Source organism: Hermetia illucens, chromosome 5 (genome assembly GCF_905115235.1).
Source record: "Hermetia illucens chromosome 5, iHerIll2.2.curated.20191125, whole genome shotgun sequence".
In the NCBI taxonomy this organism is placed as follows: domain Eukaryota; kingdom Metazoa; phylum Arthropoda; class Insecta; order Diptera; family Stratiomyidae; genus Hermetia; species Hermetia illucens.
The window spans coordinates 57455010-57481844 of NC_051853.1; the positions used below are offsets into that span (position 1 = coordinate 57455010).

Here is a 26835-nt window from a genome sequence, read left to right on the forward strand (position 1 = left end):
TATGATAAAAATTAACGGCTGCCCAGCTAGTGAAAAAAATCTGCATATCAACCGCAGCGCCAGCGGTTTATTTTCGCATTTCAACTATACCTCCAAGCATCAAAGGCGCTTCGTGACGGCCATATTCCTGCAAAGTCAAGGAGGCAAGTGTCAGTCGTCTGTCAAATCGCGAACGAGTTTGGTTGCGTGCCGCGTTCGTTCATTTGTGGGTGTTTTGTTATCATTTGCGCGACGTCAACGTTTTCGCAAGACTTATTCGATTTCTGATAAGGTTTTGGCATTGCGTTCTTTTTACTGGTGCCGTTAAGATACATTAAGCCGGCCCCGGGAACTTCCCATTCATTATTTCACTCGGAAGTGGATATTCGAGTGAATTTCACGTTTTTAGTGCTTAGTGCTGTGAAGTGGATCCGGTGTTGGAAATTTTTCGCAATTAAAGGAAATCTAAGTTGATTTCGGAAGTGACAAGTGATAAATCTTGAAGTGTTCAATTGGATTAACTTCGCATTTGGATATGGACCCAGGTTGTGTCGTATTGGAGGCGTGATTCTGCTTTTCCGGCTACGGTAGGTCTGTTGCTTATTTTTGTCACCAGACCGGACGCCCGGTCGCCAGTTCGGCCGAGCTCTGGTTACATGCCATTCCGAGTAGCGGATTCGCGTCAATCATCTACAAAACATTACACCCGTCATCATTAATCCGTGTTGCGCCCACCGCATTGGAATTTGTCATCACGGCATCCAATCAGATTGGAGTCTCCGTTCTGGACCGCTGATTTTTTGCCATTCTGATGGCACGTATTGCTTCAGTCGCTCGGCATAGTCTTATTGGCATCTTCAGAGGCTCGGCGCGAGCTGTTGTAGGTTTTGCGGTCAGAACGATAGCTGGCCGACGTGGTTCTTGCCGGAATCAGATTAGTCAGTGTTGCTTCAATTACAGGCTGTCCATAGCCGACGGCGGAACTATATCAGACAAAGTATGTAGTTTGTGGTGAAGCAGGTCGTTCTCCATATGGAATTTCAATTGAATCAAGTGCTTTTTGACTATGGTTACTCCGGGATAACGTCAACGGTAACCGCTCGGTGCAACTATGCCATCTTGCACTGTCTGCTGTGCTTAATTACATTCCATCTCGTAAAGTGGACACAGAGCAGCTCAGAATAATTAAAACATTTCATCTTATCACTTCCCATGGGAAAGACTTTATTGCGTACGAGGAAAATTTACTGCACGAATCTGAAACATGCTCCCCGTTCCAGTCGCAGTCTCCATATGTACTCGGAAATTGCTAGACCGTGAACATGATACTGCTGAAATGTGTCCATGACGAGCTGTTGGATTTTTCAACGGCCAAACTCCTGAAACTCCAATGCACGTGTGTACTTTGTTAGACGGTGTGGCAATTTATTTCTACTCTTCCCGATTCACAATTCTCTTAGGAATTCCTACAGAATATGGCCTGGAAAATTTAAAAAAAAAACGTTGCGAGGTCGTTCTGAGCCCTGCGTTGTTTTTCCTTTGGTTTCGATGCTCATATTCCTCAAGTGCGAAATTTGGATTGTAGCCGGAAAGGGGGTGTTCGGCAGCAAAATGTCTATTATTTCAGTGTTTCGGTTCGATGTGGTTATGCCGGGAAAAATATTGAATTTATATTGCTTTTGACAGACGGATTGGATGCTACACAAACTGAAATGTGAGGTCAACATCAATAATCGAATGAAGTATAGCAAACCCAAATTGAAAATAACAATCCATGGCATGGATAAGGGGAGTGACAGATTTTTTGAGAGCGAGGCAGGATTGTCGCATTCAATTCGGCAAAAGACGTAACATTACTTTCCCCTGTATTTTATTCCCTATGGCCACGATTCTTGTGGTTAACCTTTAATTGGACACTTTTTTCGGCTATAGATGGTCTCAAGTTCGTTTTGGAGAGGAGAGGGGGAAAGTAATTATGCTCTGAATGGCCGTGTAACATCTTAGGATTTGGGTGGCGGTGGCGTAAACTCCCCTTGAACTAATAATATTTATTGTTAACCCGGTCCGATGATGCGTGTTGAGAATACACTCAAGGTACTCTCTGCTTGACGTAAAAGGCCACTCAAAGGGATTGAGATTTGTGGACTAGAAACCCGAAAATCTAGAAAGTTTTTTTATTTCTGGAATAGATTAAAGCCCTTGTGGATCATATCGAGACTTCCCAGAATGTTACTTGCTTCAATTTCAGCGAAAGTTCCAGGAGTGTAGGCTGGATCACACTTTTGGACACTATTGAAGTTTGATCTCCTTTCCAGAAGCAAGCCTGAAATCGATGTTGCGCCCTCTCTGTCAAACAGAATAATGAACTATGGGAGATCTGTGGAAATATCGGAAGAAGCACGGCCTCAGTATTGCATTTTGTCGTCCTCTTGACTCTTTGAATTTGGGTTTAAAAATACATTCAAAGAATTCCCAGTTTGGTTAACAATCCGTAAATCATGAATCTTATCTGTGTTTTAGAAACGGTTGCTACACTTCGGAGGTAGATTACTTTTTTCGATAAGACCTTGCCTTCGGTAACGGTTTATGTTTTAGAAATGGATGAAAACTCCATCGCTGACAGTATCGATGTTTCCGAGAATGTTTTTTACTTCAACTTCAGCGAGAATTCCAGCTTTATAGGTTGATCATTTCGGGGTTAAGCCTGATAAGACGGTGAGGTTCTGGGGAGCATTTTTTCAGCTTTTGGGGCACTATATTATTGTATTTTGATCAGCCTGTCGGAGTTAATTCTCAATTCGGTGCCCCGCTCTTATGTCCTGGGAATCGGTGTTATAATATTGAATACAAGACTTCGGTATAAAGCGGAAAGATATTTCAATAGTGTAAATCTACACATCAAGAGATATTTTTGATATCGAAGAGAAAGAGGCTTTCTATGAGCAACTCAGTGCGAGCCAGGAGAGGCTTGCTAAAGCTGACATTGCAATCTTAATGGGTTATCTGAATGCCAAGATGGTCTCTGATAACATCGTCATTATCATTAACGGTGCAACAACCGGTATTCGATCTAGGCCTGTTTTTGCGCCGAGGTCCAGGTGGAGTAAAGCCTCTTTGGTAGAGCCTAGCAAGGTAGTGGAGAATATTTTACAGATGGTACTCGGCAACATTATACTTCTGTAATTGCTGCACTACGTGATATCATTGTGCGGTATCAGTCATTGATTCCTTGTCCCAAACCTTGAGCATCACCTAAGGAACCACTTAGTATAAATGGTCGCCTTCGAGCGCCGGCGAGTTATAATTTTCAAGCCGATGAGTAACACGGCCTGTTTCTTCTATGCTTGGTGGTGGCCGAATTTGACCATGGTCTTCGTTTGGTGGAACCTCCAACTCGTCGATATTTTGGTTATTGACCACTTCAATAAAAAAATCTACGCATTCTTCCAATATGCCTATACATTCGGAAATTAGATTTCGTCATCGGCAGAAAAAGCATTGACGTGTATAGGGTTTTTTTGGTGAAGCTTGTGCCCCTGTTGCGGTTGTTCACTGTACTTTTAGAATTGACAGACCTGTTGTTTGTCACAGGCTTCCTTTTCTGCCTTTGAAATCGCGTCTTCGCTCAATGGAGTTCGTGACAGGTCTCTGCGCGTGCCTGGTAAGTAGCATTCCTCTAATCCCGTTGCTACCTACAGTCGTCATCTTAAAAGTCCCTCTGGTTTTTTGTTGTGACTCGGTCAACAAACATGTTTGTGGACTTGCCAATGGTATTGATCTCCAGGTGACTGTCAAGGTCATTTGTCGATGGGATTTAATGTGGTGTTGTTATAAGGATCCGGTGCACCATGCAAACAAAACGATGATCCGATATATTGGCTCTCCTGTATGTTCTGATCTTCATCAAGGCTGAGAAGCGGTGGCGTTAGATTAGCGCGTATTCGATTTGGTTGAAAATGGTCTTGTCCGGAGAGACCCATGTTTATTTGTGGATCTCTTTCCACGCGTAGGCAGAGATAGAGTTTGATATCAGAGCTGTTGGTGATGGTTCAGCAGGCGTCCCCTAGGTTTTATGCTACATACTGTGTATCAATCCACGCTTTTGGGGTGGGCCCTGATACCTTGATTATCCCTTAACTTTTGATCTTGGAATACAAAGAAGGACACCTCGAGATTTTTTTCAGCAGAGAGTAAACTGTTTTTTTGCTCTGGATCCTTCGCCAACCACATCAACATCCTGCACATCTTCGTGGAGCTAATAATCATTATTAAAGCACATCGAAGTCAAATCTCAGAAGAATTGGAAGTTCAAAACAAAGCCTGCCATTGTTGTATTCTGCCATCGATACTTCTCTCTCTTATTATCTGTGGTGTGTTTCATGCCTTGGTTGGAGCGGTTCAATCGATCCTGTAATCTTTCCCCGGACATTTCATTTCATTACGTTGATGACATCTGCTTGCTCTTTTACCGAATGGATCTAGGGTTAGGAAAGGGGCAAGTAGGTTCGGATTGAAGATAAACACTATAAAGTCAAAGTTCTCAGTCGGACCAGAGCAGAAGGAATTGAAGGCGCCTATAAATTTGTTTACTTCGGTAGCGTTGTTTTTGCTGGCGGTAACATAGAACTCGATGCCACTCAACGCATTAATAGCGTTAGATCCGTCTTCTCAGTTTTGTAAAAAATCAGGACCCGCAGAATCTTCAACACCAATATCCAGATGAGGTTACTTTGCGCCAATATTCTGGCTGCTCGTCACTGAAACATACTCTATTTGGAACTATTGCAGCAAACGTTTCTCTTGAAGTCCAGCTTTTGTGTATGTAATCGACTGGCGTCCAGATGGTTTAGCTGTCAAAAATTTTCATTGCTGCACGATACATTGTGTTTGATATGAAAATCGATTGAAGAAGATGCGCGTGTACATTAAAGGGGTCTATTAAACGAGACCTCATGGGTTCAGTAGTGTGCACATCTGTCGTTCTTTGAGTCCTTTTAGTCCTGGTCCTATTCATTTTTTTGCAATAGCACTATAAGGATAGATCAAACTAAGGTTGTTTACATCCATTAAACCATCATATAAATCATGATTTTTTTTTTATTTATTTCTATTTATTGTGAACTTGAACACGAATACTACTATTTTTACACTAGCACTCAGGTCTATCCAATGCGTTTGTAGCGGAGCGGAAAAGTTGTCCCTTGGAATGTAGAAGAAAAATTAAATCACGATTTTCGACATCAGTAGACATTTGAATTTCGACCTTCTGCACTCATCGCCTTTCCATCAAATGTCAAAACTAATACTGGCTTCGAAAAGCATTAATCGTGACCTTTCATTTGATACCCAACAACTACATACGATTAAAAAAAAAATTTACCACCACCTGTTGCATGTATGAGGACCTCTCCTAAAATTCAACATAGAAAGATGTAACTTACTGAATGTGTGGGTGTTCAGAGTTTCCATTTTCTCACCAAATTTCGTGTTAATCGGTATAACCGTTTCTGAGAAAAGGACGTGTGACATTTTAGCAAAGTTTCGTTTTGCAAATAAAACCTTAAAAGGGGAACTGAAACTACGAGGCATTATGTGCATGACGGGATTTTACTTTGGAAACAAAAAAATACGGCTCTACTCCACTCGGAGTTAAAAAGCTCGGACAACGGAGAACGAGGGCTGGACAATTAACTCAAGCGTGTATAACTATTAGCGATGGCTTGAAACTTTCGAGTATCAGAGATGCTCACTCTTCGTACCCCATGTAGTAGTACAGAGAGAACATTGGCGCGGGTATTGTGCGTGCATCTGGCTTCCATGACATGGGGGCAGGCCTAGCAGATGGAGTAAGTAGTAAACCGACGTCGGATTCATGGTTACTTCCGGCGGGCTTGCCAGAGTGCAATAGCATATTGCAGTAAGAAGTAGACCAGTCGAAAGCAAAGGGTCGTCGTCGAAAAGTCAGTTTGTCTTTCACGACAAGCAAGGGATATTCCAAATCAATTCTAAACCTGCGCGCTCATATGGGGGAAACCACCTCAACGGGGCACCGAATTTCCTGCATAGTAGTAAATATTATTAGTTTGATTGTAATTTACCCTACATGCTCCTTGAGACGTCTAGGTGTTCCACGGCCATTCAGGCTATATTTCTCTTCCTTCTCTCTCAAATGGACTTGGGGCCATCTATGGCCGAATACAACATATCCTTTCTTATCATTTGCTTCCTTTATTTAGTTGCCAAATTTTCTCGTTAATAACAATATTTTACTGACTTTTTACGACCATTTGGGTTATGTCCTTATTACAATAATCTGTGTTTTCTGTTTTGTAAGTCGCAGGCAACCAGCAGCATATTCAAATCATGGACCATTCAATTCTTGAATTAAAATCTCCACACTTTCCTTAAATGTTCCTTATTAACACAAACCAAACAATATCCGGCAAAAAATATCCCTTTGAAATTAGCTTCATTTCCAAGAGCTGACAACTGGTTGCCAACTCGTCACGAAGTTTCCGTGACGCGTCGAAATGCAACACATTCGTTGTCTCCGACGCCACTTTACTGCTAATCAACTCGCACCTTGAGTGAGGTCCCTAGTCGTGCACGAGAGAAAAGTTAGCCTTGACAGGTTCTTTTGATAATAATGATGTAATGGCGCTCAAAAAAAAAATGTAATTACGGAAATATATACTAAAAATGGGATCGTGAAAAGAAGCTTGAAATGAAACAAATGAACTAAAAGCTCCCAAATAAAAGATATCCGTCAAACATCCCTCTCACGACGCCTTCAACATTCCACTTAACCTATAGATCTTTAAAAGGTGCCAGAAAAGACGCCAGCGCTATGACGATATTTTCAGCACTGAAGAATCCAATCATCTATCTATCATTTCAACTCCAATTGAAAATAAACCTTTGCAAATAAAAACAAGTCGGAATACCGGAAGCTCGCGCTTCGGGTATAAAGGTTTTGTGTTCATCTTATGGAAGAAACTTCAACGCACATTTTTCTGTCCGTATATAGCTACAAATCCAACATAATCCTTCATATTTTTCCAAATTACGAGACATACGTACATATTGTAGCCATAGATATCACGCTCACCCTAAACAAACAAACTGCCTATTACCGAATACTGTACACATATATGCACGTATATAAATTGATCGTACCCATATTTCCGATTTACTTCTTATATCTATCTGAATTAGGCTCTACCCGCAAAGTTCATTAGCACGCATATACTATATACCTACATACACACATGTCTCGGAATAATTGATATTCATATACAAATGATTGAAGAACTAAAACCAAATAATTCTTTTCCACCCAATTCAAGCGAACTTACTTCGTTGTGGTATTGACGAATTGATATCTGATGATGACGTCATGCAGGTTGTGGAGTGCACGAAATTCACAAAAAATTGTAAAGTTTTACCCCCTATAACTTTGTTAATAATAGTTGGATTTTCTTCAAACTTCACCAAATTGTGTATTATGTTCTTCATTATACGCATGCCAAATTTTGTACTTCTGGGACGAACATAAGGGGGGTGCCGGGTAAATTTCTAAAATGTGGAAATATACTATTATTAACTTTATTTGTGCAGATATCGGAACCGGATATATTTTGAGGCCTAGATTTCATAGAGATGCACTACTGAGATTTTTTTCAGATTTTTCGGTTGGATAGGTTCTGAGAACGAGACCTGTTACACTTTTTGGGGGTCATATTTTGAGCCCTCACTCCCCTATGTTTCACCCAATGTCAAATATTGAACCAGTTTCGAAAAATACTGATTGAGACCTTTCATTTGATACCCCACATGGCCACATTGTATGAAAAAAAATTTTGCACCCTCCTTTCACATGTATGGAGAGCCCCCCCTTAAACTTAACACAAAATGGCGTCAATTGCTGCATGTAAAGGGAACGGCAGATCACATACTCCTACCAATTTTCGTGACAATCGGTTCAGCCGTTTGCGAATAAATCAGCTGTGACAGACAGACAGACAGACAGACAGACAGACAGACAGACAGACGGACAGACAGACATCGAATCGATTCTAATAAGGTTTTGTTTCACACAAAAACTTAAGAAGAATTTCAGACATTCACGCTATGAGTTTATAATAGTAACGGTAAAAGTCCTTCACCACCACATACAAAGCCTAACTAGCCACAAAGGCAGAAGAACTCTTTCTAAATTCAAACAGTTTTGACATTGACGTTTAAATTATTTCAGTGTTCAGCCCTAACTAAACTAGGTAAATAGTTGATATTGTTTTTCATCATGGCTTCCATCTCTCATTATTAAATTCTAAAGCCTAACCCTGAATATTTATTTATTTGTCCAAGAGGACAATAAGCGGAGATAATCAAGTTAGATATTATCCCCAGAAGAAAGAGAAAAAAAGAAAGCTTACCCTATGTGTAAGACTATGAATAACAGCCTAAAGGACCAATACGTAATACGTTATAGCACTAGTACAGACTCGATAACGGGATGTAGAAATAAAGTTCGAGCTCCGCGAAGGAAGTTTAAAAGAGTGGACATGGTTAGGGTAGTCCACGTAGGGAAGTTCTTAAAGAAAAAGGGTCGGGTCGAATTACGCTGAACTTTTTTGAAGACAAGACAATTACGGTTACTGGAATCTGACTTGGTTACAGAGAAGTACTCAAGGATGTTTCGAACGAGGGAGTTGAAAAATGTTAAAGGTTGTTGGATCAAGTCAAAGTCAGAAGAGGTATGCAATGTGAAATGATTGCTGACATCCAGGCAGTATCTTTCTAGCGAAAGTTACATCGAAGCCTTGGATGGAGCTCTGGTATATAAAAGGTGGTCACTGATAGAGTAGGAAAACAGAGTGGGAAAGAATTTGAGAAAATAGCATACGAGTAGCTTTTATCACTGTTCAGTGCAAATTCATTTACGGAGCACAAGTAAACCACAGTATCTAAGTTCACAGTTCATGGTGGCAGTTACAGACGAAAAGAGATCGTGAGGACAGAGGGAAGGCCGTTGATGAAGAATTAAAACACTAGTAGACCCAGAATGGAATTCTGTGGTACACTAGAGGAGGGCGATTAAGGGGATGGAATGTGCAACCATCAAAACAAACGCAACAGGGACGGTTAGAGTGATAGGAAGCGGGCATAAGCCAAAGCTACTGACACTCCGATTGCTGGTTCCGATCCTGTCGTGTAGGAAATTGAATCTTCTTTTGCTAAAGCATCTAAGATTTCATTTTTCTTGACAGTACAGTGACCAGATACCCAGAGTAGTTACATCGTATTGAATCTACAAATTTTGCATATTGTTCAAAGAAAAAGCCCACTTCTCATTACTATTCGAAACGTAGACTCCTACTTCGGAACCCTTTTCTGTTTTTGAGCCATCGGCTTAGAAGACCTCAGTATATCTCATTACGCAATCTTCTGATTCGTCCCAGTTTTCTCCACGTTTAAGGGTAACTTTATATCTTCTACCAAACAGATATATGGGGATCCGAAAATCAGAAGGTGTTGGGAAAACTGGATTCAATTCTCCCAACAAATTTTCCCATGTCCTGGGCCCCCTACGTCCGTTGTTTCCCCATAGATCTAAATGTATTAGTCTTTGAGCGGATCTCGTTGCAGTGTTCTGAATAAATCAAAGTGCTACAAATTGAGTAATGCGTTTAAAGCTGCGTCGGACGTCGTGCCCATGGCACTGGTAACACCCAGAAATACAGTTCTTTGCAGTGAGGCCAGCTTACAATGGAAACTCGTTTGTTTCAGCTCAACCCGCCATACTACGGATGCATAGGCGAACATCGACCTAATGCTGGCAACATATATCCACATGACCACATGAAGCTTAAGTCCCAATATCGAGGTAACGGTTAGCCTGTACAGCCCACAAGCTGTGAGACCTCGTTTATCTCTACATGTTTGTTTCAAAGAAGCTTCTCCTAGATATTTTACTTCCTCGGAGAGTTGAAAGGTTGCATCCCTCATCTCTGGAGGTCATTTGAAGTTTCCTCCTATTTCTAAATAACATCATTATGGTTTTTTCTGAATTTCTTGAAAGGCCATATCTGAGTCTGCAATTGTCAATCAAATCAACGGTGCGTTGTATATTCTCACATAGGTCGCGACTAACAGCTAGTACAGACACGTCATCCGCATAAGTTTGGGCATGTTTTGGCAGATTTGGCAGTTCGCATGGTAGTGCGTCTGTCAACATACTACACAGAAGTGGGGATAGCACACCTCCTTGGGGGCAGCCTCTTGCTGTCTCTGTTGTCACCCCCACTAAAGCCTACAGTAATCTCTGCGTTAGCATAGTATTGAGTCACTTCAGCATCGACATTATGTTTTGTTGGCATTACAAAGTACACAGTCAAACGGCCTTTCAATGTGTACCAGCACCCACATTGTGTACTTGATTTCAGAGTTGTGTTCTCTATCTTCAAAATTGAAGAATGCAGAGTAGACAGGACTTCCCTCGCTGGTTGGTAACCACGGGTTCCGCAGTGCTCCAATTCCTTTAGCAAAACTCTCGCGTTCAAAGGTTTACAGAAACCGCCAATTCTCTCTTTCCTTCTTCTGTCACCTGCTCTTCCGGATGGTCTTCTTCGAGTTTTCTATGAGAGTCAAATTTGACCGATTCATTCCTTTGAATTATTCTGCACAGCCTTGAAGGCTTTCACGAGTTTCTTACATTCACGCTGTGAGTTCCTGTAGTTTATTCTTATTCCTTTTACAAACACGTTTCAGAGGTCATCTGTTTGATTTCCTGAGTTTTTGCACGCTTGTTTCGTTTTACCGCGTTTGTCTCGGGTGATAGCACAGACCTCTTCAGAGGACTCCAAAGTATGCGATACAGAGTTTTCAAATAATCTTCTACCGAAGGAGTCCTTAGTTGCCTAAAGTGGTGCACTTCATTGCTAAGATGTTCATTAAACTTCGTCTGCAATACTCAGAATAAACTCTAAGTAACGGTGATCTGACATTGAGACGTCTAGCACCCGCTGGTCTCTAATCAATTGTAGCCACTTTGAAGTGAACTTCTTCTTAGCTCACGAACGTAAGGCCGCCCTCTAGCTAGCTCCTGGGTGCAGAATTGTCTCAACATAGTTGGCTCTAATAATTTTGACATCAGGACGCATGTTGATATTGAGGATTTGTCATCGAAGAAGATCTGTTCCAATACCACAGATTTTATTAAACCGAGCCCATATATATATAGGGGCAGTCCTGCAACTTTGCAAGTTTTGTTTCCAATTATAGGAAGAGGCTTTGGCGTCGCATTTAGTTTGACTAACCGTTGTATTTGTAGACATAAGTGTAATCTAATGTGAAAATCGTGGTTAACTAAAGACTCTGCTTCGCCTAGTGTAGCTCTCATCGGCGTTACCAGCTTATCTCAAAAGCTCTGTTTCCTTGTGTCTGATTTTTCTGAATATTGCCACACTTGGTTGTGCAGCAAAACCCATGTTTTCATTCTCAAGAAGCTTCGCCTTGTTTTGCAGGACTTTCGCTGTTGCCGTGGGAAGAAGCCTTCCATAATGACAGTTGGCAAAATTTAGACATTTGGCCACCAAGTTGATGATATTTAGTAGGTTGGTAGCAGTGGACAGATTTTTCACTAAGCCGTGTTGCTGTTTAGCTATAAGATGATCCAAGTGAGTAGTCAACCAGTCGTTGACATATTTCAAGAATATTGGAACAAGGGGAAAGGAGGGAAATAGCACGGTGATTCTCGACCACCTTTGCCATTCTATTAGGAAGCTCGTGTTCGGATGGCTCAAGTGGTTAGAGCGCTCGGCTGTCGTAGCGGAAGGTTGCGGTTCAAATCTCACTGGTGGCAGAGGGATTTGTTGTTGTGACTGGATGTTGGATACCAGTCGACTCAGCTGTGAACGAGTACCTGAGTCAAATCAGGGTAATAATCTCGGGCGAGCGCAATGCTGACCACATTGCCTCCTATAGGGTACTGTAATCCTGTATTATATCGTTATGGTCTTGAATGAAGTGCTCTAACACACTTCAAGGCCCTGATCCAATATGGATTGTTGCGCCAACAATTATTATTATCAGGAAACTCTGAAACTTAAAAAAAACGAAAGGCGCGGTAGGGATGGAAAGTGATGATTTCTTTAACGGATCCATTCTCAGAAACTACACAACCAAAAAATCTGAAAAAAATCATCATCATCAGGCCTCAAAATACTCTCCATATCGATATCTGTTCAAATTAAATTTAATAGTATATTACCATATTTTTGGGAAAATTGATTAAAGCCCCCCTTAAGTTTATCCCAGAGTTGTAAAAATTGGTAGTAGTATAAAATATAATATGACGCATATTATTCCCAAGTTTGGTCGAAATCATACTATTATTAACAAAGTTACAGTAGCTCAAAATTGTGTTTACCGTGTAAATTTACAACCCGAAGTTCTAAATCTGACATGCTAAATGCATATACATAACGGACTACATACAAATGGGATAGTTCTACACTCAAATATACTCACAGAAGAAGCAAACAAAACCTTTCCTACCCGAAGCGCCCAGCTTCCGGTTTCGCGACTTGTTTAAAGCTTTGTGTAAAACAAAACATTAAAATCGATTCACTGTTTGTCTGTCTGTCTGTCTGTCACACGCACGCGGACAATATTTCGTACACACGTGCCAAATTTCATGGAAGTCTGGCAATTAATGCCAAAGTTGTAGCAGTTCAAACTTGGCAATTTCACCCGAATTTACTGCTTCCAAAGCTATGCAAATAAGATGCTGACGTCATAATTAGCGAGAATAATTGACATTCGCGTGAAATATTAAAGTCGCATTTGTGAAGAATTTACTTCTCCCCAGCCTTTTTTAAGGTTTTGTTTAAAACACTTATGTGAAATCTAAGCCTCCAGAGATGCCCCATTCCGATATCTGCTCAAATAAACTTACTAATAGTATATCATCAACTTTTAGAAATTTACTGAAAAACTCCCCTTAAGTTCACCCTAGAGCTAAAGAATATGCATGCCAAGTTTCATAAAAATTCAACTGATAATGTCAAAGTTATAGCAGTTCAAACTTATCAATTTCGTGCGAATTAACAGCATCCTAAACCATACAAACAAGATGCTGACGTCATAATTGACGAGAATAATTAACATTCGAGTGAAATATTAAAACTCCATTCATGAAGAATCTACTTCCCTCCAGCCTTTTTTAAAATTTAATGGTTAACTTCTTCGCATTTGCTAATAATATTAAATTCGAGTTTGAAGTGCATGAGGTTGACTATTATCGATAGAGGGGTTTCCATCAAATGATTTAAATCGCTTTCTAAAAAATAGAGGGCAATGGAATTTTTAGCTATCTGACATGCAATTGTCATGCATTCGTCGCTCCTCACATCTTCTTCTTTTTCTTTAGCCTTTGTCTCGTTCACAAGCGGGGTAGGCTCATCGTGATCAGCTTCGCCATTTTATTTTATCAACTGGATGTAATCGCCAGGCTTTTAAATCTCCATCCAGTGTATCAAGTCAGCGTTGTTTCGGCCGGCCTTTTGGTGCTTACTGTTGACTTCGATGTTCAGACCAATATTGGTAAGTGAATTCTCATTAGCGCGAATTACGTGACCATACCATCGAAAACGACTCTCTCGCAGTTGTTCCACGATCGGTACGAACCCATATCGATCGTGGATATCCTCATTTTGGATATAACCAAAATGTGTCACGTCACCAGTCCAAAGCAACATCTTCGTCTCCATTACCACAAGACGCGGTTCATTGTCTTTTATAGTCGGCCAATACTCAGAACTATAGAGAGGGGCCGACAGACGACATTGCAGTAAATTTTAGGTTTTAGTTTTTCGCTGATACGACGACCACAAATAACACCAGTTATGGAATGCCACTTCATCCAGGTCGCATTAATGCGTGCAGCAATTTCATTATGCAGTTCTCCATTGGGTGATAGCATTAACCTGAGATATTTAATTCGCTCGGTTCTGGGCAGGTTACTGAAGCTGACAGCACTGAGCAATTTAAATATTGCGAGTCAATGCTGTCAGCCATTGGAGAACTGCGTTATGCTCCTCATATACGGAAACCAAAAACCTTTTATACCTGAAGCGTCAAGTTTCCGGTTTCCCGACTTGTTTTCTTCAACCAACTGCACATGCATCCAGTGATAGTTTGATACAATTGTGAATTCTTACCGTACGAGCAATTAAAGCATGATTTTTATTCACTTTGTTCAGAATGTGGAATCTAAAGCTAAGATAGATTCTGAGATTCTTATCTCAGAGGCAACCTGCATAAAGTTGATGGGTTTCGATTTAAAAAGTAGTGGCAGCTTCATATAAAAGCTCAATTAAAAGAATCTTCAAAACAACTCTAAATTCTTAACATATTGATCTGTATGTCAGGGAAACTAATGCGAAACTAATGGGAAACTATCTAGCGCGTTCCATCCTAAAGAGTTCAGGCGAATCCTAAACGGTTTTCACATAATTCTGGAAGATTGAGAGTTCAAATAAAAATTGAATGAAGTTAACAACTCAAATTACGTCAGTCTAATCAAATCACAGCACAATAGTCTTCTTCATTAAATAATCTCTCCGTCTGAACAAATTTGAAAACCTTCTAGGCAAGTTGTCCCTCTCTTCGCTCTGGGTCTGTACAAAACAAATTGTCATCAACTCGTTAACTGGCTCAGCAGCCCAATCGAAGCTGACTTTCCCTTTTGGAAGTCCTCAACAAATTTTGAGGCAATTTGCAGAATCTAAAATTTTGATTTTCCTGTACCTTCAAAAAATAAGCATTTCACTACAAGAATTTCCATCTGATAAACATATTTGTTAGCCAAAATTATAAATGGTATGGTCAAAGCAAGACAATACTTTTGTTGAGGGCTCTCAATTCTTTCCGGCTAGATTTCTGATTGAAGAGGTTCGAGGTTAACCGGCTCAAGCGTTAGGGAAGTGCTTCTCCTATTCCCAAAAGACAGCATTTATGGAAAGGTTGACCTAAATTTTCTGATGATCGAATTATTAAAATTTTCAGCTCCGGATGAATAAAATTTGCAGACCCTTTAATCGTATACGCAAATATATAGAAAGTGCACTTTAAAATCTGAACCAACTAATTAGCCTAAAATGAACGGAATAGAAAGCTTTTTCAGTTTTCCCTCAATTTCCAAAAAAATTTACTTATGCAGCCTTCCAAGTTGACGTGCTTTGTTCCGTTACAAACAAATTTTTCCTGTCCAAAGCAATTTAATAAACGAGAAAGATAAAAACGGCCATCTGAATTACTCTCCGAATAAATTAATTAGGAAGATTTGATTAATGTGGTAAACCGCAACGTTTTGGCGTACCTTTCCATTGCCGTTTCCAAGACTAATCAAAAGAAGCAAAAATAAATTATCGTTTTCATTCTGGAGCAGATGTCGTGCACATCCCGCCACTCCCACCCATCCATCTGGGTTCTACAGATTGAATGCGGATCTGTATGGGACTTTTGAATCACTAATGAAATATGTCAATAACGAGGAAGGCAAGCAGTGAAGGTGGCATAGAGAGGTCTGTTTAGCTGAAATCGCCAGAATTCCACAAGACTGGGATAGAGGCCCCGGGACTGTATGCATCACATTGTGTGTAGGGGCTTTTTGCCATAGATTGATTTATGAATTGGAGTAGAAATTTTCATTTTTCTTATTCACGTTAGAGTTTTCACTAATCTGTACAGCTCAGACAAGTTGTCATGAATTTTCTTGAGGAGGACATTTCAAATAAAAAAAGATTTCAGCGGATGTTGGAGGGTTTGTTCTGAAAATTCTGCCGCTAAGTCGTTATATTACGAGGCAATTTGTGTTAATCTATGCAAATAAATTAGATTGAATTGACATGAATTTATTCTTTTCAAGTGTGCTCAAATTATTGATGAAAATCTTATGAGCAGCTTCCGACTTGTAACGGTAATGAGATGGAAATAATTCTTTGATCATCGTAGCTACCTGTGCCAAGACACCAAACAGCAAGTTTTCCTCGTTAGGTGTGCCCAGAATGTCGGATGTGCTTCTAAAATTATTTTCGGAAAATTAGATGGTTTTAATGAAAAGATAATTTCTTCAACTTTGCTGTAATAAAAGACAATTCCGTTGCCAACTGGAGTTTTTATAACTTGAGTAAGTAGCGATTTCGTATGAGTAAAAACCGTCAATTCCCGCGTTTGAGGGAGATGTTATTGTAACTACTTCTAAATGAATATCTGTAAATCGACACTTTAGTTTCCCATGATGCTGGGCTTACTTTGGCTGCTGGTAGGAATTTTGGCACGGTGCACGGTACAATATGGTGTTGGTTTACATTCTCCATTTAACTGAGAAAATAAATTGTTAGGTTTGATTCTAGATGATGCGCTGCCTTTTGATTTAATTATAATGATTGATAGTGTTGAGTGTGTAAGAAACCGCAACGGCGAACGGAATAGGCGGTATACGATATAGACTCCCTGCCAGCAATGAAACTTGAATCTTTACCTTTCGCAAAGTTCAGTGCTCTGACCACTAAACGTTCCGAATGATTGATAATGATATGATTGTGAGGTTGGTATATAGAACGAGGTAGAAAGGAAACAAATCTTTCGAGAGACCAGCCTTGCATATAATTTCCCCAATAATGGTATATTGCGTAACTTTTCGACACAGAATATATTAGCTGAGATAAAGTTTGTTGATTCATAAAGTGGCAAAGGAACGGAAACTGGCACAAGATCTGATATCGTCCAATGAAAAATGAAAGGTGAAAGTGAGGGGAGAGTACAGCTAAACGATAACTTGAAGATTACTTCGAAAATCGACTGATGTCAACATTTTTGTAGCTAATTTTAATGCCGTGCCATTGCTTGGATTCCAGTTTCTCATCAACAACGGCGCAAAACCCGGTATCCGGTCTAGGGCTGCCATAATAAGGAACTCCACACACCCCGGTTTTGCGCCTAGGTCCAGCAATTCGATATCCCTGAAAGCTGAACCGGAGCACTATGCCAAGGAGATAGTGAACATAGACTTACATTGGCCTTCCTATATGTTCTGACATTCATTAAGGCTGAGAGGTTGCGTCGTTCAATCAGCACGTGGTCAATTTGGTTGAAAGTGGTCCCGTCTGAACCGCTTCTCGCGCAAAGCAGGTACTTCCAATAACCATTTCGTGCGACACTGCTAACTGAATAATCAGCAGTTCGTTATCATTGGTATCCTTATGTAAGCTATGTGAATACGAGCTTCGTTCCTACTTGACTGTTGAAATCTTCAATTATAATTTTGATATCATACTTGGGACAGGGTTTGAGGGTCCGTTTAACTGCCTCATAGAAGGTATCCTTCTCCGACTCTGCATCTCCTCTGTAGGGGCGTGAACGTTTATGAGGCTTATGTTTCTAAATTTGCCTCGCAAATGCAAAGTACACAGCCTTTCAGCCGATAACAGCGGGGTTCATTTTTTGGCTGACTAAGAAACCTACTAGGAGCACATGGTTTACTGGATGGCCGCTATAAGATATGGTGTAGTGGCTCTTCCCCAGGAAAGTAGCCCCTATCCAGCGCATCCATTGCAATCCTGTTACACCAGCCTTATATTGCGACAGGGTATCGGCTAGTTGATGTTCAGTGTTCGGTCTGTACAAGAAGCGCATGTTCCATGAGAAATTGCGCAAATCGTTATCGCGTTGTCGTGTCGGGTTCGTCATTTTAAAATCCATACTGTCCGAGGTTCCTTCTGTGGCTTCCTAACTTCGGTTTGCCGTGTATTGCTGTCAGCCCTACCCAACCCCCAACCTGGAGCATCAGTTGGTACAATTTGTCCCGTTTTAGGCGCGGGAGACTCGCCTTCATTCCCCTCCGTCTGCAGTTTTTCATTAAGAAAGAACTCCCAGCGATCACCACGTGGAGGTTGAGGTAGGGTTTGGTTACTACCAATATGGCTTGGTTCTTCATTAAGAAAGAACGATCACCACGTGGAGGTTGAGGTAGCGTTTGGTTACTACCAAACCATATTGGTAGTAACCAAACACTACCTCAACCTCCACGTGGTGATCGCTGGGAGTTCTTTCTTAATGAAGAACTGCTCTACTGAGCAGGCGTTTCTCAGGTTTTATGCTCCATCGTGGGTACCAATCCACGTTTCATCCTAGGACCTATACTACCCTTTGGCCGCCCTTCTCATGGTATAAACGAGAAAAAATCTGCAATGCGAGAGATATTTAAATTGCTCAGTTCTGCACAGGTCACTGCCGCTGACAGAACTTAGCGATTTAAATATCTCGAGCCAATGTTACCAGCTAATGGAGAATTGCCTTATGCTCCTCGCATAGGGAAACACAAGACCTTTTATATCTGAAGCGTCGAGCTTCCGGTTTCCCGACTTCTGTTTTAAGAAATTCATCTTCCGTGATACGAAGTATGTTCTCTGAATTACCTGTTCCTATTGCTTTGAACAAAGTTTTCGATTTTAGGGGAAATAGTGCAAAAATATCAACATGAATATCAGCATTATCGGAAAAACTACTTACGGTGGTTTCTCTCCTTTTCTTTTGGACATCACTAGGCTGTATTCCAGGGGTTTATGACAGCTTCTTTACATACGTTTTTAAAACTTCTGTTTTTGCTATAATGACTGCTTTCTGTAATTGTGCATTGTGACTCAATTGTTTAAACGTGTTAAGGGGGACATCCCGTGTGAAGGCCGTTTTTTTGGCTTTTTTTAGAAATTTTTGTGAAGAACTGGCGAAAGATGCAAATACGAATTTTTCACCATAGATTTATTAATATCTTGAGCGTGCATAGTAATTTTCCCAGCTCGATCGCATAGTTCGTTATTGAAATACAGAGCAATTTATACACCCATATCCAAAAAAAGTGTTTTTCTGCTGCCACGCTAGAGGGCGCTGTGATCATCTTAGAGAAAAAAGTAAACGGCATTTTAACGTACAGAGTTAACTACAGTTCGCAAACTAGGATTATTAAAAAATATTAAAAACTAAATTTTTGGTGCCGTGTTAAACTTTTTTTTTGAATTTTGGCTTTTTTTACGGATTCTTCAATGAATAAAAAAAAAGCTACTGAATGAATCGCAATTATCCTAGTTTGCGGACCGTAGAAATATATTCTGAATAAGTCGTGAAAATTTCAAAGAGTTTGGTTGGATTTAAAAAGTAGAATGCGATTTTTAGCCATAAAACCTTAACTGACGATTAATCTGCTATACTTAGTCCATAAACCTTAGATTTTTTGAAGAAACACATGTACGGCCCTGGCTTCAATTCTTGTCTTTTTAGCGAAATCATTCGAACGTCATTCGGACCGATTACGATTACGATTATTACGGCGATCGACATAAATATAGCCTGTGACTTATCACGTGTTTAACACTATAATTTCCGAATGGCTGCGAATATCAAAAAATCACTTTGGACATTTATTCTCCATTCCAAAAAAAAAAAAATTTGATTCCGCGGATCCGGCACACGGGATAATTCCCTTAAGCCGGAACAGCGAGAACGAGAGGCTAACTCTTTAGAGCGTCGCCCCCTTTTTGCGTGAATAACTTAGTGCTGTTTTCGGCATCGTTGCATCACATACACTGGTAAAACCTCCGACCAATGGAAGCAGCTATGAAAACTTTTCTGCGGTTCATATTGGCGGAATTTATCAAGAAGTTGAACGCATATTTATGGGTCAAACTATAATTCCAACGTCTTAGGTGGAAATGAACAAACTACAAAAGTGTTTCGTTTGCCTCATAGTTATGACGTTGGAGACTGGTATGCTTGCTACACCACTTTATCGCCTATGCGTTGAAGTCTCCGCCGATAACTACAGGACCTTTAGTGTTACGGCGCTATATTATTTAGTATTGTCTGGAATTCATCTATTGCTCAACTAGGTTTTGCGTAGCTACTATAAAAGTTGATGCCGTTTCTTTTAACCCGGATCCACGCATTATTACAGTGTGTGAGAAGGTCTTGAGTTGTGTTACAGCGATTGGGATTTATATGATGTTTTAATTGTACTTAAGACCCTCCAAAACACCATACATGGTACGTTTTATGTTTTCAGTCTGTTCTGCTCAAGGACTGGCAAGATTATTGTCTTGTACAGCAAAGAGCTTCGACTCTATGAGGAAACGTTTCGAGCGGTACAGTTTTTAGAAGTTGAAATAGGCGCTTTTGGCTGCCAACAACCGTACGTGGTTTGGTGGATTTGAACAGAATAATACCTCTCCCATATACATCAGCATCAAAGATCACTCTTTCCAGGGGCCAGGTTAAAAAGGATGTATGATAGAAGCCCGTTGACGATGGTGAAAGGTCTTGTGCTTTTATGTGGCCTCGCTCATTGGTCACGGCCAGCTTTGTCAGTCTTATTAATTTCGGTGTATTCTCTCATGGCCGTAAAGAGTTTTGCCCTGGCTATGTTATCATAGGCGGCCTTGAAGCCGGTAAAAAGATGGTGCAAGTGATTGTCATATCCCAAGAGTTTTTCTATCGCTTGCCACACTGAGAAAATCTGATCTATTACTAATTTGCGTGTGGTAGGGGCCGATGATGCTTTTGGTGGTGGCAGCATTTGTCCGTAGTCCTCAGTTGACGGAACCTTCAACTGATATTCTAATTGCAGTCTAGAGCAGTTTATCAAAATACTCAGCCCATAGCTCCAACATGCCTATAAAGTGCTGTATGACCACTATAATATATGGTATCCAGTCCAGTGCACCTGCTGTAACGCATTGATAGTAGCTCTGTATTGGGACTGGATATCGGCTAGCTGCTGCAACTCCTGTTTGGCACAGAAAGCGCACATTTCATGAAAAAAGGAACAAATTGTTAGCCCCTTTAGGAGGTAATTTAGTCTGCGTTGCGCTCGTCTGATATGATCTTGATTTGACTCAGGTACTGATTTATACCTGAATTGACTGGTGTCTGATTTTAATGTCTTTTGGGTGTTTTACGGAAAATGACATTCCGGAGAAATTGAAAGCTGCTATCAGAGCAACATTTCACACCGCGAAATGTCACGTGCTATGTCGAAGTTAAATCTCTAAGCAATTTGATGTCAAAAGTGGGATTCGCCATGGACAACCTGCCTGTAAAGGATATTGTTTCTTATTTTGATTGGTGGCGAGGTCCAGGTGGCTTTTTCGGAGTCAAGTTCAGTGAATTATTGTAACAATTTTTAAATGCATTTGCGTGCTTACTCTTCGAATTTTGGTTCCTTGTAAAGGAACATCAATAGAGAAAAGGTTCTTAATCTGCTGGGCTAACGCATTACTGCTAAATACATTAATAGATGAAATGCCATGAGCGTGAATCGATTTGTATTCCTAGGGTGCATCGAGGTATTCTATTCAAACACATCAACACCAACATCTATGACTCTGGAGACTTTCTCAATTCATAATCAAAAAAATCACTTCTAAGTTAAGGCCTGAAAAAGCTGCTTTTTATTTGGGTATAGTTCGTATCGGTGTCCGAATAGCTCTAGTGGTTAAAGCGCTGGACTGCCGTAGCGGAAGGTCGCGGTTCAAATCCCGCTGGTGGCAGAGGGACTTGTTATCGTGGCCGGACGTCGGATACCAGTAGACCTGTGAATGAGTACCTGGGTCAAATCAGAAATAATCTCGGGCGAAACGCTGATCACATTGCCTATTATAGGATAATGTTATCCTATAGTGTATCGTGACGGTCTTAAATGAAATGCTCTAACACACTTCAATGCCCTCATCCACTATGGATTGCTGCGTCTTTATTATAGTTCGTAGCCACGTCGGTCGAACTCCCAGGGAAAATGTGAAGCAGCCTCTGCTCTGAATTAAATCATCAGTCTTTCTTGAACTTGAACGCTGAGGCCAAAGAGAGGCTAAAAAAATTCTTCTCAATTGGCCTGCCCTCGTGTGAATGCGAACGCAGGACTCTCTCAATCTCTAAATAAAAGTTTTAAGCCGTTTTCCGTACCTGTTTGCGTCATTCCATCGGAGTAGTAAGATTTTTGTGATCGTCAAAAATTCATTATTTGACAAATGCGTTATTAGATATAATCACAGTGATTGGATTTCACGTTGCATTCGAAACTGGTGAAGGTGAAAAAATTTCGTTGTACAAGAGAAGTGGAAGCAAGCAAAAAAAATATGTCAGATATTAAGAAAGGGTGAGAAACCCAACGTTGACTGCGCCTTGCGGTAAAACCCACTGTTCTGGGGTAGCCAGTGAGCTGGCCGCCTCAGAAACGAATTGTTTAGAAGAGGGTAGACTTCTTGGTAAGTCTTGCAACGGAATGAAGCATAGTCCCAAAATCGCGTTATGCATCACATAGAGGTCTAGGGAAACCATATTTACCTCAAACCTCTCTAAAAGATTTGCTTCGAAAAGAGTTCATCTCCACATCAAGGAGGAATGGTAAAAGGAAAAACAACACACCCGGATATTCACAATAATTACATATCTTCTGAGGCAAGGGCTCAGTGGCTTTGATCCCAAGTATCGGGTTCGACTGCTAGTTGTGCCATGAATGTTTGTGCTTGGTTTTGTGCGTGCCCGATGATGTGTGCTTATCACTTCCACAGCATTAAGTATGATATAATGCAATTGAATTATACTTTCATTGTAAAATATAGTGCAGGAACAAAATGATAATAAATATGGAGGGACTGAGAATTCTTGAGATTTAGCTAGTTTTACTTTCACAAACCTTCAAAAGTTGACAGTTAAAGTGCTACCTAAATTATGTATAATTGTCCTACTTCAATAAGGGAAGAACAAACAAAGGAATTATGTGGAATATAAATTTGTAAAAAGAAAATCACTTTCATTTTTATGGCGGCATAAAAAGGCGGTGACAGAATGATTTGTATTCTTGATAATTGCAGAACCGTTCCCATTTTCACATTGCCATCCTTTGAAAATTATTAAATCTCTAGCTAGGAGTAATTTGTTTTCATTTAAACGGCGAAAGAACGGTTCGGACGTGCTGGTTTCTCTCTCTGGTCATATGCACACATTCCCCAGAGTAATTATCTGACTTTTGCCTCTAGTTATCTGAATATCCTTTTCTTCATCTTCTTTAATTAGACGATGAAAATTTCTCCTTGTCCTACTGTGAATATATATTTTTTTGCAGCCCCTTTTTTTGTCGCCACTGTTTGAAGCAGATATAATGCTTTTTTGTGCCCTTGTTTTTTCGTTATTTCCCGCTATACGCTAATTGCACACTGGAAATTTGAAAAGTTTTATCATGAGCTGGGCATTTTGTCACGCGTTTTTCATTTTATGTTTAGTCATGGTTAATTTGGTATTAGTACTTTTCTTCTTTGTAACTTTATCGTTTTAGTCGTTTTTTTCAGGGAAATGGAGGCGGTGAAAAGCTTCGTTGAGCAAAACTGCTGTGGCATTTTTCCGGGTTTTGCCCTAGAATGTTTACTAAGGAACATCTTGTTGTAGAAAATCTAATTGGTTCCCTGTGAAGGCAGAATAATGGGTATCCCTCTCCTGGCATGCCATCATCCAGATGAATCTTTTATAAGCTTAGGTGCTGTATCCTCAAAGGAACGTGGATCTATGAAACTCACAAAAAAAGTTTGAACAAAATCCTTTTGCTGTTAGCTGTTTATTACAGAAAATTCCATGTGGAGATTATCTTCTCTGGTTTTACATACGAGCATCTAAACTTTTTGAGTGAAGCACGTATATCAAACTGACTTTGAAATAAGCAAAAATATTGTGTTTGAAAATTGTTTTCCAACTGGAGGCAATGGTAATGCTGTTGCTTTTATTATTACTGTAGAATATGTTTTTAGCGAGGAGGTGGACAGATCCTCCTTAGTAGGATTTCCTCGGAAAAGCGAGTAGAAGGGATAATTTGCGTATAAACAAGTTACACAAACTACTGGTAGATTCCATATGTGGAAAGACTTCTAATTATGATTTTTCGCTATCGGCTTTTGATGGGGAATGATTTTCATAAAGTTATGAAGCTGGTAGGAAGCTGGTATTTTGTATGGATTTGAAGCAATAATTTCGGTAATATGTATAATCAGAGCATTTCGATTTCAAGTAAAAGGTGCCCGGAATCATAACATATCTGTCTGCCTCGAGATGAGGAGTCAAACTGAAATAAGTTTATGCTAAGTAGCATTAGTTGCGTTGTTTAATTGATTGACAGTAGACTAAAAGGCGACTACCGAATTCGTTGAGGAATATCTTCCTTAAACCTTAGTTTATTTAACTTAACTTTAGTATTTTGATTCTGATTAGATGGGTGACCGTCTATGGGTCTAATTACATTTCAGATGCAATCCCTATCACATAAAATACAAAATTTTCAAGAGGTTTTGTGTATTTATTTTATAAAGAGATCTGAGTGTGCATTTGTCCCATTAGCATGTAGTACGTAAAATATGCATATATTATGTGACAATATCCACTGTCAAGTGATATTGACATTCATAGTCTTGAATTTGTAGGGATGCGACCGCTTTGACTTGGTATAACTTTGTTAGTAATAGTGCGGTTTTCACCAAATTTGGTAGAATCATGCTCTAGACTGTAGACTACATTGCTGCTTCATGATTCTAAGGTGAACTTAGGGGGGGTTTTCCTGCCAATTACTAAAAAGCATAGCAATGCACTATTATTAACTTTATTTGAACAGGTATCAGTATGAAGGGTATTTCGGAGCCTAGGCACGCCCTAGCCTAGGCTGCCACCCTGATTTTTTTCAGATTTTCCGGTTGGGTAGTTTCTGAGAATGGGTTCATTAAAAAAATGAGGACTTTAAACCCCCCGCACTCCTCACCTTTTTAACTAATGTCAAAACTAAGACCGGCTTCGAAAAGTACTAACCGAGACCTTTAATTTGATACCCCACATGACAATATTTGGTGAAAAAAAATGTACACCCCCCTTTTGCATGTATGGGGACCCCCCTTAAATTCGACGTAAAAGGATGTAATTCACTATATGCGTGAGTGTTCACAGTTTCCACCTTTCTACCAAATTTGGTGTCAATCGCTACAACCGTCTCCGAGAAAAATGCGTGTGACGGACAGACAGACAGACAGTAAACCGATTTTAATAACGTTTTGTAAACACACAACAAAACCTTAAAAAGAGAGTGTCGAAAACAGTTGCTAGAGGTAAATATCCCAAAGTGATTAGTGATAAAATGATATTATGGACGAAAAGGTGCAGTCTCAGTTACCGACCTATGTTGGATTGAATAATTCGCCTGCAAGGATGGCTCGTTTCATAAAAGCATATGCCGAGAAAGCAATATGTGGCTAAAATTGCTATTCTAGAGATCACCTTATGTCAAGGTTTCAGAGCTTTATCTGATAATCCAAAAGTGAAATTTGAAATCAGAATAAATTATTGCTTGGTTTGTTCAGACGGGTTAATCCATATTTCCATTGCCAGGAACTTACCTTTACTTCCGATATTATGCAGGCGCCACAAGGAGAACTACAAGTTTATACTTACGCCCCAGTCATTACTGCATGACAGCTTATTAGAGATGAACCTCTGCGTTATTGTTGCGTCTAACTCAAAGATCTGTTGTCATGAAACTCACTTTCAAACATACGGTTGGTGACTCGAAATTTGCTACTTTCATAAACGTGAGCCTAAACCAAAAAATTACAAAAATATTTATTTACTTTTCCAACGTTTCGCCGAGTTGACATCATCTTTGATGACTTGGACCAAAAAACCATGATCAAGCCATGGGATTCTCGTTGGAAGCTAATGCCTATTTTCGCCACTTTTGTAGGTTTTCTTAGTTTCTTTATCCATGTCTTATTCTATTATCTATCTATCTATTTGTTTGCGTTCATTTGGATTTTAAATCTCAATATCGCCTGTCAAACCTTTCTGGGTGTGTTTTTCACCAATTTTTGTTGATGGATTTTTGAAGGGTTACTGATTGTAAGGTTTAGAAATAGCATCTTGGAACCCTTTCGATTCTTTTGATCCAAAATATGACACTAATTTTTATCATTCTTCTTCTGGGATTTTGCGTTGTTGAGGTTATTCGAGCTAGAAAGCTCGGAGTTGTGGTATTTCGTGGTTCAGGAGAAGTCTGTATAACCGTTGCTTGAGAAGGCGTGGGACCCTTAGGTGCTGTGTTCCCTGTAAGTGCAGGGGAAATGGTTGGTAAATACATCATAATCGTTGGCACAATAGTCCAATTTGAATTTAGGTCTTCAAGTGAACTAGACCGTTTTATTTTGGAAGGTACGCTAGAATGCAACCTGGTCAGCATTGTACTCGCCCGGGATTATTATCCTGATTTGACTTAAATACTCATTCACAGCTGAGTTGATGGATATATATATTGGACTTAGTCTCATCGTCATTGACGGTGATTTATCTTTGATGTGACGAGTGATCCGTGACCTCGATTGCATTTCATATGTCGGCTGTTGACTTGAAAAATTCGATTCGAGGAATTGCTCTGTACAAAAGTTCTGGGTCTGACAGTCCGATGTCTTCTTATAGGCAGGTCCATAGGCCAAGTAAAATGATGGCCAAAGTGTGGACCTACTACTGCGTGTTGTGAGCGTTACTTTCACTAATCAATGCAATCTCTCAACAATGTCATTTGAAGCTGAATGGTTTTCTGTGGTCAGCCCGTCATCTTCGCTTGGGACATCTTCGTGTGGCAGATGTACCTGATGATCTATTTTACTCCCCTAACACGTCAGGCAGATACTGGCTCAATTCTTTATCTAATTCGCTATACTTCGTACGAAGAATGTGTGGCTGTATTGTCAGTCAGCGAGACTGGACATTCGGGATTTT

The 26835-nt window shown here is 40.1% G+C and overlaps 1 protein-coding gene across 4 annotated transcripts in view; it reads left to right on the forward strand.

The window, feature by feature from the left end:
• The first annotated feature begins 150 nt into the window (after positions 1 to 150).
• The window catches only part of LOC119656742 (protein-tyrosine sulfotransferase), a 212541-nt gene continuing 185856 nt past the window's right edge, over positions 151 to 26835 (forward strand). For 3 of the 4 annotated variants that reach the window (XM_038063296.1, XM_038063299.1, XM_038063300.1), the window contains exon 1: positions 151 to 566. The gene's annotated coding sequence lies outside the window, so the exon portion shown is untranslated. Of the gene's footprint in view, positions 571 to 26835 lie in introns of all 4 variants that reach the window. The other variant, XM_038063298.1, reaches the window with a different exon arrangement.